This window comes from Gouania willdenowi, chromosome 5, assembly GCF_900634775.1.
Source record: "Gouania willdenowi chromosome 5, fGouWil2.1, whole genome shotgun sequence".
Classification (NCBI taxonomy): Eukaryota; Metazoa; Chordata; class Actinopteri; order Blenniiformes; family Gobiesocidae; genus Gouania; species Gouania willdenowi.
Window position 1 is genome coordinate 31,147,764 of NC_041048.1, and position 12,828 is coordinate 31,160,591.

A 12,828-nucleotide genomic window follows, 5' to 3' on the forward strand; every position below is an offset into this window, starting at 1 on the left:
AAGCCTGGCTACCTTTGCTTTTTAAAGTCTGACATTTCATTTAAATCTGCAGTTGAAACACTGCAAACTATTGCACACAAAACCAATCCAATACCTTAAATGTGAAAAATCTTTAATGAAGATTGAAACTGAAGAAAACCTGATTCCTCAGCTGGGTTAGCCTGATAACCTTGTGGTCTACGTTGTCCAGCATTAGCTATCTCATGTAATGGAAAACCATCTTCCACACAATGACACAAAGCTTGAGCGTTGATATGCTTGATAGTGGAAACCAGGTCACACAGAACCTGACATGTGGTCATGCTGCACTGACAGGTTATTGACATTTGCAGCACTCTGTGGCAAAGCTCTTTACGATGGCTTGGAGAAGAGAATGCATAGGATAACAGCTTAGAAATTGAGGTAAAATTGCAGGGATAATAACTAATAATGAAAAGTGGCAAAACCTTTCAAATATTACATATTAGTGAATTTGCCATATATTTGTGCAAATACAAGATTGTAAGTTTCCTAAAAGACAGATTCAAGACTTAAAATGATTACATTTTAAGTTTAAAATAACCAATCATTGCTATTAACTGACATTCTTGAGATGTGCACATCACTTCTATAGAAAATGTGTTGAAATTCCTGTAAAATTCCTATTTTTAATGTTAAAATATAGTGTGGCCATACCAGTCTGTCATTGCCCGATCCCGTTAGATCTCGGAAGCTAAGCACATCTGGGCCTGGTTAGTAGTTGGATGGGAGACCACTGAGAATTCCAGGTGCCACAGTGGGGTGGCAGTCACCCCAGTGGTATCTGTCATTGTGTCCTTGGGTGGTGGTCGGAGGGGCCGATGGCGCACTATGGCAGCCTCGCTTCCGTCAGTCTGCCCCAGGGCAGCTGTGGCTACAATAGTAGCTTACCACCACTAAGTGTGGAGTGAAAGAATAATGCCTTAATTCTGTAAAAGCGACTTTGAGTGTCTATGATAAAGCGCTATATAAAACTGATGCATTATTATTATTTATTATTAAATGTGCACTTTAACCCACAGGGTTGATGATAAAGATGTTTAATAAACCTTAAAGTAATATCAAGAGCAGAAAACCTGTACATTGAAAAACTGATATTTAGCCCCCCCCCCCCCCCCCCTTAATTTCAGTGTGTAAGCATTTATTATTATTATTATTATTAGAATTTTTTTTTAATTCAGCTAAATTACAAAAATAATTCACTTGATGGAATTAATTAGCTGGAATACAATTGGGGACTCCAGGCTTTTGACTATTTAAAGGTTGCATGATAACACCATTAACTGTGCAGAAAATGCCTGTCTTATAAGGATCTTTTGGAGCCATTAGTCAAAGCCAAACAACAACGTAACGTACAAAGTGCCTCTACCACTACCAGTGTGGAGAAGTCTTACTTGGAGAAAAAGAAAATGATTGAGAGTTATCGACACAAAATAAAATGCTTGTTCTGCAGTGCACTCTGCAGTGTACACTGTTTTTTTTTTTTGTTTTTTTTACCCATTAGTAGTAAAGTACAGTAAATTGGAACAAGTCTTTCAGTCGTGGATTGAAACTTGTCCTCAGGGCAACTGCGAGCACTCAAACTTCTGTTGAAATATTGTTGCATAAAAAAGTCAAGGGCCAGAGCAGCAAAACAAATTCTAATCTCCTACTTTATGAAAAACAGATTAAAATGATCTTTATGTGTAATACAAGAGAAACATGGTATGGTTAGAAAAGAAAGCAGAACAAAATCACAAAATCACTTAAAGGGGACGTATCATGCTAAATCCACTTTTTTAGCCCTTAAATGCATTTTCATGTATACTTAGATTGTTTAGAAGCACAGAAACGTTCAAATTAATCTCTTCAGGTGCTCTGTTGATATCTTTATATTCTGTTTTGGTCATATTTTTCAATCTGTTTCGATTTTTCGATTCTCTATTAGGTTTTTTGAACAATAACGTCAGCGGAACTGCCAAATTAGGACCGACTCCAGGCCCAACACTTCCAGCAATCCGCCATTTTTATTTCTCGCTTTTATTTTGTAGTCCAAGCTCCAGGATGCAGAAGTTACGAGAAGAGAAATCAAAATGTTTGGTTGTTGGATGTAGTAACCCACATGCTTCATTACGTCTCCCAGCATCAGAACCTTTTCAAAGTGCCTGGTTGAGTTTTATTTTTCACGGAAAAGTACCCACATCTGTGGGTAAGGTCATTTTTGTGTGCGCGCAGCATTTCAAGGATGACTGCTTCAGCAACCTCCGCCAGTATAAAGAAGGATTTGCCGAAAGACTTTGTCTGATTGAGGGTTCAATTCCTTCTATCTCTGGAGACGACGAACAGAGCACTTCGGTAAGCTGTAAATAACGCTAAAAAGTGTGATGATAAGACGTCCCTGTCATTGTTTTGTTAGCATTAGCAGTTGCACCGTCTTCATATGTTAGCGCTGTGTGCTCGTTTTAGATCCTTGATGATATGGCCTACGTGATTTAATTTAAGTCTAAAGTTTTCATTAGTCATTTCATTTTGCCGTTTTTGTCTCCGAAAAGACTGTATTAAAATGCATTTCGTGACGTTAGCTTGGCGCTAGCGTTAGCTCGGTGCTTGTGTTAGCTCACTTGTTAGGGTTCTGCAGGTTCATCATCTTCATTTTCATCTCGCTCCGCCGGGTCAGACTCTGGCTCAAACATGTAAAGCTGGATGGACAAGTATTCCATTGTTGACATTGTGTAAATAACGTGTGAATAAACTTTTTATGCGCCGCTACATAGCCATATCTCTTCTATCAAACTACAAAAATGGCCGAGCAGGGTGGAGTTGAACCTGGAGAGGGGGCGGGGTATGAAGTGTCTGATTTACATTTAAAGAGACCGCACCAAAACGAGATGCTCTTAGAAGCACATCGGAAAAGGGGTAGAAAAGGGGTCTGGGGAGCTATAATAATGAGGAATTCAGACCCAAGCAGTGCAGTTCCGCTTTATAGATGTATGATTTATATCTAAAAAGGAAGGATTTAAAACCATGATATGTCCCCTTTAAGTCTTTAAAGGGCTTTAAATGTGTATATTGATCAACAACTACTTGTGCCCATCTTGGTCAAAGTACAAGTGTATTTTGTCACACTTTATTTGAAGTCTTATACATAAGGCTGACTATACGCTGTCATTATATGTCAAGTGTCATTAAGTGTTGTTTGCTAAGGGGTCTATTCTCCCATGCGCGTAAGTCCCAAGTCTATTTTTGGCTGTGTGCTATTATCCCCCTGTACTTAAGTCAGTCGCTGTGCACATTCATCCCAGTTACGCACTGTGGGTGGAGCAGCCCTGAAATGTGGGCGTTCCCATTCAAATCTGGCTTTACGTGCATTCTCCAATGTGCATACGTTTTTTTTTCTTCTTACGCGCTTCTAACCCTGGAACAACTGCAGCGCCCCGATTAGGTGAAACATTATATTGCACTAGAAACATGGACTTAGTTACATTTGAAGCCGCGATTAATTAAAACTGTGACAAACGCAGTCTTCTGTCCATTTTGGTCACAGTGATTCCCAAACATATTTTAATGAGACTCAGCTCAGATCGCTTTCAACAATTTATATTTAAAACTGCATATTGTGGAAGCCAATAGTTCTGTTTCACTGCAAACATCCCTGTGTATTAGAACAGGACACTCTGCGGCAGCGTTATTTCCTCATATCTCCAGCGCATCTAACTTGGTCACACTTTACAGCGATGATGATGAAGACGATGATGCTGATGAAGCGATCAAGGAGATAGATTTTAACTGTGATTCAGTCACACTACAATAATCTGATCTATGATCTGATCAAGTCAACCTGTTACATTGTTTACCAATGAAGGCATTTCAAATTAAAAGTGAACTTTATCATTTTCACAGATTTCAATAACATTTACAAGCATTGGGAAAACTCCATGTTCCGTGATTTCTGGACAGCCCAAAAAAAATGACATCACCGCCTCCTTTCCTTCAACCCGCCTTCTTTCACACATACACGCTTTTTGGCTTCTTTACTCGTGGTGAGCGTGTCAGCAGCCTGGACCGGAGAAGTCCAGACGGGAGAATAGAGCCCTAAATTGAGACACCTTTGGAGTTATGATGGCATTTTTTGGGTTAGGTGGAGAGATGTAGTGGGGTTAGGTAAGCTTAGGGTAACGAAGGGTTAGAGTAGGGTAAAGAACGACACTTAATGACAGCCTTCATGAGACCTTATTCATGCTAATGACAGGTGTCATGTCAAAATAATGACTTTATAATGTCAGCCTTATGCATAAAACTTCAATTAATGTGTTATATTTCAGGCAGGTGTTGTTTTTTTAAAAAACAAACCTCTAAATTTGCAAACTTTCCGTAACGTGTCAATCTGGAGTCCATTAGCTGAAAGGCAGTGTTGCTAAGCTCGGTGCCACAATGTGCCCCAATCATAGAATAGAATACACCTTTATTGATCACCAGAGGGGAAAGCAGCATGATTAAACAAGAGCAGAGAGTAAAAACAATAATAAATACAAACATACTGTAGATAATAGTGCAAAAAGATATATCAATGAAGCTATAATCACATTACTAATTACAGGGAAAACAATCTATATTAAGGGTTTGGGTTAAAATATATATACAACTGAAGAAAGTTTAAACCCTGACAGTCAATTAATAAAAAAAAAAGAAAAAAAATCATGTTAATTACAGTGGTTAACATTGATAATGTAGGGTTCCCTACCCCCAGCAGTAATGCATGTGGGCATGATACTGTATCATGCCCAGGTGTGTTCTGATGCTGAAGGACATTTAAGACTAGGGAATATGACAAACTATTTCCATCAGTGGATTTTTTACTCTTAAATTTTGTAATTACTTCTAAGAAGTCACTGACAGACACCACCAAGAAACTTTTAATTACTTTCATTAAACCTAAATTCAGGATCCAAATCTTCACAGCTGGGAGACTTTTTTTTTTCTTTTGTAAACAATGGGACTATATTAAAATTGACAATACTCTGTCTCAACAGTTGACTTATCATGTTTTATCAAAGGTTTTGGAAAGTCATTTTTAATGTTGCTGAAGCAGCATAGGATTGTTTTGTAATCTATTCAGAAAAGCAATATTTTTCTATACTTGTCCTCATGTGTTTAACACATTCATTTTACGGTTTAATTTTCTTTTGCAAAGCTTTTATGAGAGTGTTCTCTTCCCATTGAATTTTATTCTTCTCACCACACTGTGCTGGTCATACAGTCTCAGGAATAAGTCTAAATTATTTCTATATGAATTAGTTTCTGCATTTGATTCTTTACTAATATTATACAAAATCGGTAAGTGATCACTTACATCAGACACTAATATTCCACTAGTAATACGGAGCCATGAATTATATTAGAATAAATATGTCATTTGTTATTCTAAAGATCAAAGCCAACCATAATACCAAAATATATTCCTTTTGATATAAAGGAAGATACATTATTTCAATGAATCTAATTGTCAAAGTCACCACAACAAGACAATATCATTGTTGTTTTTTTTTTACACAATGCAGCAATTTCCTTAATACATTGACAAATAAAGGATGTTGGTGCTCTATCAAAATAGGTTTGCTTCTGAACTTAAACATTCAATATATATTATCCAGAGATACCACTGCCCCCTCTTTCAAAACCTATATTATCCCCCTTTAAACTATGCAGCAGTGATTTATTTTACCTACCAAGTCTCTGAAATTGCAAATACACCAAATTATTTTAGAAATACTCAAACGTGTTTAGTTTGTTCTGTTGTGCATTGTGCAAAATCTTGTTGAGTTAAATCAGTTAGCAAAAATACTTTTTTCTTATGACATGAAGTTCAGAGACTTTTTGACCTCTTCCATTCATTGTCAGTCTGTTTGCAGTTTATTTTTCAAGTTGTTACAATGTTGAGAGACAGATATTCCTGTTTATTGAAAAACTCTGCTGCTGCTTTCTCATCCAATTGTGACTCAGGCCATGAAGCACATGCAAAATTATTTTCTCTCGAGAATAAAGTGAGCGTCAGCAAAGCTCAAACTTTTACACTTTGGTGGTTCTCTATTTTCAAGCATTCCTGGAAATACGGATGGAAAACACTGTGCATCTAACATCTGAACATCAGCTATCGTCATTTGTATGCCTACAAAACTTCTAAATTAAAATATTTTAAGGATTCCACAGGTATAAAATTTAAAAAAAAAATTAAGTATTCCAGCTCACTCCTATAGTTTGTAGTGTGAATGGTTTAACCCTGAGTGAGGATAGTGGCTGGTCTTTTTCTGTCAGCTGGAATAAGCTCCTCTTTTGGATTCTACATACTGCAGCTTTAAACTGATTATAATAAGCATAGATGGAAAGATAGATGGAATGAAGAGAAAAGATACTCATCAATATGGAAACTGTATTATAACAACTAAGTCAGCCTTTCATGACACTACAAATAATACACGAAGCAGTAAAAAGAGTGTCCAAGTTACTAAAGTATAACCAAATCGAGAGAAAATGCTTTCAACACATTTCCTTTTACTTTAACCAACTTGTTAAATGCAACACTGGTAAATTCAGGAATAACTTGTCTTTATATTCTGAATTACAATAATATGTAAAACCTTGTTCTGCATAAAGAAGAACTTGTCCATTTTAATTTAAACAAATAAAGGTACTAAGGCCACATGGGATCTCAGTACCAGCTCCAGGCATTAAAACACTGTTACTCTATCAGTACGTTTAATTAGTAAAAAAGTCTCCTTGAGACGAGCACGTACACACACACACAAGTATCAAAGGACCTTGGTGTAAAGGACCCTTCCCAGATTAAATGTTGTGTAAAAGTGAGCGTTTTTAATAGGAAGGTGTCTTAATGAAGCAAATTGACTGAGAACATCTTAATTCTCTCCTGTGGAACATGATGTGATTGTATTGGTAATTGCATTGCAAGGAAAGGGAGTTTATTGGTCCGTGCCCACACGTAAGCACTGGGGGTTGAAGCAAGGTGTATATACTTCCAGAGGATCCCTTTAATCACAAATTGCTCTCCTGGTTTATTCCCTCTTACAGAGATATTCATCTGCGCTTCACTCGAGCGCTAAGATATCCCTTCAGGAATAAAGAGCACACACATGTTCCACAGGAAATTGTCAGAGGAAGCAAGATGGATTACTCATGCTGCGCTGGCGGATTCTCACTTTGAAAAATGATATCAGCCACAGTCTTCAAGATAAAAATAATCCCACTGAGCGCTAAGAACGATGCAGACGTGTAAGGAGGCTTCTGACCTAATCTGAGCAAACAATCTCAGAATGCACTTTATTGCTGGACAGGGATTTAATAAAGGGTAAATCCTCATTGAGAGGATTACGCCATAACTGCTCGATTTTTGGTCCAGAGAAGGATCTGTTAAATTGTAACCATTAGTACTACTAGTAAAATAAAGTAAATTAAAAAAAATAAATAAATGAATGCATTCATGAAATTGAATGCTGCAGGCCAGTGACGTGCAGTGAGCTTTATGGGGGGTGAGGGAATGAATTTTTCAGAATCCGATTTAAAAATATATACCTGTATGTAGGGGTGATCCACTTAAAGCAGGTGGATCGACAAATTATTGATCTTTTAAGGCAGAACTATCGCAACAGGATGTCAATAAGATGTGAAGTGTTATTTCATTACAAGCATCACTGACTCATAGGTTGTAAATCTCAGGCTTACATTGATAATGAAGGAGAAAAATGTTTTACGGTTGTATTGATTTAGTAACTAATACATTTTTTAATTTGAAAATAATTTATTTTATGGTTTTTTTTACAGCACTTACCATAGGATTATGTAAAATGTCTTGGTAATTCAAGACATTGTGCAATAATCATGCTGTCTAATCAGCATCCATCCCACCTGTGAGGTGGGATGGATGACCTCTCAGAAAATGTTTTAGATCTTTGAGTTCAGCTCATGAAAAATGGGAGATAAAACAAAAGTGTTGCATTTATATTTTTGTTCAGTGTATAAAAATGGAACCACGTGTGTTTGTCTGACAAAGGTGAATGCACTGATGAAGCTGAACTGAGAAGGTGAAAATCCATTGATCTTTGAAAACAGTTGGATTTCACTACTCCTTTTGGTAGCACATGCATCCACGACTTTCTGTTAATAAAAGTTATGTGTTCAGGTTGTAAAGCACAGAATACCAGACTGCCTTTTAGTGCTTGTCTTTTATGAGAGTTAGCAAGTAGCAAAAACTACTCCTTAGGCAACACATTACAACACATTACCACAATATGGAACTGCAAGAGTCCAACAAAGACTGTATGATGTGCGGATTAAACCAACATTTCATGGTGTTTGGTGAAAAACTACTTTTACAACAATTTTACGACAATCTGTTTTCAATGCTTGGCAGATTTGCAGATTATGTCAGGGTTTAGCTCAGGGTTTAAAGTTTTCCATCTCTACAACGAATTTCAGTCAATTAAGGAATTTGAAGGAAAATTTCCTTCAATTCATCAAAAAAAATTGAATATATATATATATATATATATATATATATATATATATATATATATATATATAATATTGAAAATGATGCCTCTTCCCAAGGTTATCAGTCCTGTAAAGAAGCCTTGCTTGGCCACACGACCGTGAGTGTGCTTCTGTTCTATGCTTGTGCGTTCCTCCCCTTCTTCACAACACAATGTGTGCTCCGCGGGTGATGCACAGCTCCGTAGCGCTCAGCTCAGTCACAGATAATTGTTTCGCGTTCCCGCACAGAGAAAAGATTGGGCAAATTTGGTCAAATACGCTAAGACAGAGGACTATATAGTGGGTGCCTCGTGTATGGAGCTTTTGAAGAGGATAATGGGAAGAGAAAGACTGAAGGAAGAGTGAAAGGAGTGGCTAGGCTACTAAAACGTTGAAGGTTATAACTCTGTGATGCGCGTGCCTTTGTTCGGGACCAAACCAAACTTATCAGGCTTTCACATGTCCATATTCGTCAGGTATCAACATAACAATTAACAGCCAATTGATGCTGCAAGTTGATCTGAGAGGTGGGGTCAAGCTAACCTAGCATGTCAGCATGGACTCTCTGTTTTTGGAAGAAGGGGCACAAGTAGCAAGTGTCGATAACAGAGCAAAAAATGGGCATTGGCTTGACGAAGTGGGAGACGATGGCATTTCGCAATGAAGGTAGCAGGTGCATGTATGTGCGTGGCTTGCCACAAGAAATTGAAATATGGCAGCAATGGCCAAAAAGTCCTGATCCGCCACCAATCCGAAGCTACACACAAGGCAGCTGTGGCCAAACTTGTCAATACCTCCTGTTTGCCCAGTGCATGCATAACAACAACGGAGACGAGAACCGCCATGCCTAACCGTGTCTGTGAACTTAAAATTTGTGTCTGTGGCTTTAAAGCAGAACACTACCTGTCGCTTCAGCTGTCCCAGCCGCTGGTAGATTTAATCAAATCAATCGCTGTGGATAAAATTGCACTTTTAAGGCTGGCGATATCAAATTCACAAGCATCATATTGAATCAGAATCAGAATCAGAATCAGAATCAACTTTATTGGCCAGGGGTGTATGAATACACACGAGGAATTTCTTTTGGTGACCTGTGCTCTCTCAGGTAGTGTAACATTAAATAATAACAATCAACTAGAATAAAGAAAAATAAATAAATAAAAAAAGAAGTATAAACATAAATATAAGAGTAGTTAGACTAATATGTGCAAACTAAATAAAAATAACAAGATAATAATAATAATAATAATAATAATAATAATAATAATAATAATAATGAAATAAAATAAAAATACAATAATAATAATAATAAGATAATAGTGCAGTAGTGCATTGATGAGTAGTGCAGGTGAACATTTTGTATTTTGTATTTTGTTTATTACATGTGTTCAATAAAAAGATGTAATTGTCATTTCAGTGTAAATAAGCCACACCAAAATACACCAGTTTCCATTGATAGCTTCTACTTAAATGTAACATTTTTCTTTAAAAACAGACCTAAAAAGCGGACTTGTTACGATAGAATAAGAAAAATGTCCATATAACATCATTACACGAATTACATGTGAATTATTTTGGCTGAAAACATTTAATTTTTTTTTTTTTTTGCTTTAAACCCTGGTCTAGCAGTAGTTTCTAGATGCTATGGCTATAGTAGCTCGTTACCCACGACTATTGAGAAAGGAACTTCAAAAATTGATTGGTGAGGCTAATACTAGCAAAAAATAGTACCAAATGCTTAAAAAAGGAGTTAATCAAGATACGATAAAAAGTTAACCAAGTTTCATATAAAATAGTTCAGTGGTGAACAAAGAAACTTAATAAAAGTCCAGTCTGAATTGCTCAGTTGCCTCCGCCAATCAAAAACCCATGTTTGCCTGATAATTACAGCATGTCGTATTAGCAACAGAGTAGTCAACCTCCATATTAGAGTCATAAATAGACCAAGCTATGATTGATGTTAACTTGTAACAGAGTCACATTGTGGGTGGCCAGGAGAAAAAAACATGTGAAAGCAAAATGAGTCTGTGCCCTTGTCAGTCACACAAACCATATTGGGTGGCTCAGGTGGTGGGGAGTGGTTAGGTCTCCGCCCCACCATGTGGCAAGGTGACTTTGGGGGCGATAATGAAAAGAAGGTGATCCAATAATGAGGACCATGCATTGCATCATCCGTACCAACTGTATCCGGTTACGAGTAAATGGGATAAAAACTATCCCTAGGAAGTCCTATTAGTGTGTTAGTGGTTCTACGTGTGTTCAAATGATAGCACTCACAGACATGAAGAGACGCACACACATACACACCCAAACACAGGTGGCATCAACCCACCACACCACACAACCCAGTTTAAAAGTTAACATCCAACCCCTCTTAGAAAACATTTACACTGGATGTACTAAATTGCGGTGTTCTTCTTTTTTTTTTTCAATTCCTGATTCAAATCTATGATTAACCTTCCCCTTATTTAGGGAAGTTTGGGTGTTGGTACAAGAAATATGCACTGCATTCAAGAATGTCTGCTAGAGTTTGTTTTTTACCTGCTATACCCTTTAATCCCCAATATTGTGAAGCCTCTAGACTACACTCACTTTTTAAAGCATTGAAATACCACTTTGGCAGCAGTAGGACAAGTTATCCAATAACTCTAATTGTAACTCCATTGTCACTATGTCTTAGGGCAAATACACTTTCGCTTCATAGTCTTTGGTTCATGTAGGAATTAGTTGGATAGTGCTCAGATTGCCATATGTACAAGCAGTCAGACTGCCCCAAGCACTAATGGCAGCAGATGCTTTAGTATTTTTTTTTCCTTTTCATCAGTTTAACTGTGATGTGAATAAATAGATTGCAGTTCAACCTTTTCATGCCTTTCTAAATGTCAATTTTTGGTTTGCTTGTAAAAAGGGTTTCAGCTCACTAGCCAGTTAAAAAGAGAACAAATTTCGAACAAATATTATTGAAGAGCAATGCGCTGGAAACATTACCCTCTACAGGGATGCATCTAGGTGTAACTGAGCATGATAGGACTATTTGTTAGGTCTGCATATATGCTACTTTATCTTTTTTAAATGCGGACACTATCACCAGAAACAAGCAACTGTTATAATCCTTATGTGCTGTTTTTTATATTTGTTGCTTATCATGTCTTGACTTCCAAAAGTAAAGTGTAACAGCAAACCAAAGAAAAAGAAGATATTATTCCCAGTACAATCAAACCTTCTGGAATAAACGCACCTTTAGCTGTCTTGTACGGGCCAAACCCTCCAATGGGAGCAATTTAGGTTTCAGTGTCTTACTCAAGGACACTGCGACACAAGAACATGTGCTTCCAATGTAATAGCTTTGAAAGTAGATGAAAAGTGCTCCTAAGACCTTTCATTTTTAACAAATAAAGATATAGATATTCTACCAAACTGATGTTTAAAACAAGTCAATAAGGGGAATTCTGCATCCTGAAAAGCTATTACTGCGAGACGTGTTTGGATAAATAAAACATTCAATCTGCTGTGTGGTTGTGTGTGCTGTGCTCGCCCGTCTCAGCGCAGGGCGTTGTCTGCAGCTGCCAGGATCAGCAAAGCGCTAATCCTCCGTTGTCTCCTATCCTCGGCAGAATTGCGACTGCATTTCTTTGTGAGACATTTACAATCTGCAGACCAAGTGGAGAGGTTTACGCAAAGGGGCAATGAAAAGCAACAGTCAGCTTTCCTTGGATATTTTTTTCTAAGGTGGTAAACCTATCCTTCAGGCAGGGTAATGGAATGAGTCCTTCTGGGCCAGTAGGCTTTCAGTATTCAGACCTGGCATTGTTCACTCACGCTTCAAACCTCCACTGAATATCAGGACTGTGCTTTACAAGCAGATGTTCAATTAGAGACAAATGAGAAAATTAGAGATCTGATGTGAAAAAATTGGAAGTGACATTTAAACATGATAAACATTGTTTTTAATAAGACTAACAGCATGCTGCCTGAGAAGGTGCCAGGAATAGCAGTGAAGGGTAGCCCGTTCACACACATCATTTAATCACTGCTATTATTAATAAACATGCCTCCGTACAGTACTTATTAATTTGAGGTCTTCATAACATCAAGCACTGAGACATTTGATGAGGCTCTTATTAAAATCTTGCTTGAAAAAGAACCAAGGAGTTAAGAAAAGATAAGATCTGTGATTGGTAATTTAATGCTAAATTCAATTCCACAGTTTTGGTGTTCTCCTGACGCTGAGTGCGTCTGGCTGAGCAGATGGGCCTATAAATGGAGATCACTCTGCAAGACATCGTCTCG

General features: G+C 37.4%; 1 protein-coding gene and 1 pseudogene across 2 annotated transcripts in view; one reads left to right on the plus strand and one right to left on the minus strand.

Annotated features, from left to right (window-relative positions):
- The window catches only part of cntn4 (contactin 4), a 325,246-nt gene that overhangs the window by 53,914 nt on the left and 258,504 nt on the right, over positions 1 to 12,828 (minus strand). The window lies entirely within an intron of this gene.
- Positions 662 to 779, plus strand: LOC114464160 (uncharacterized; annotated as a pseudogene).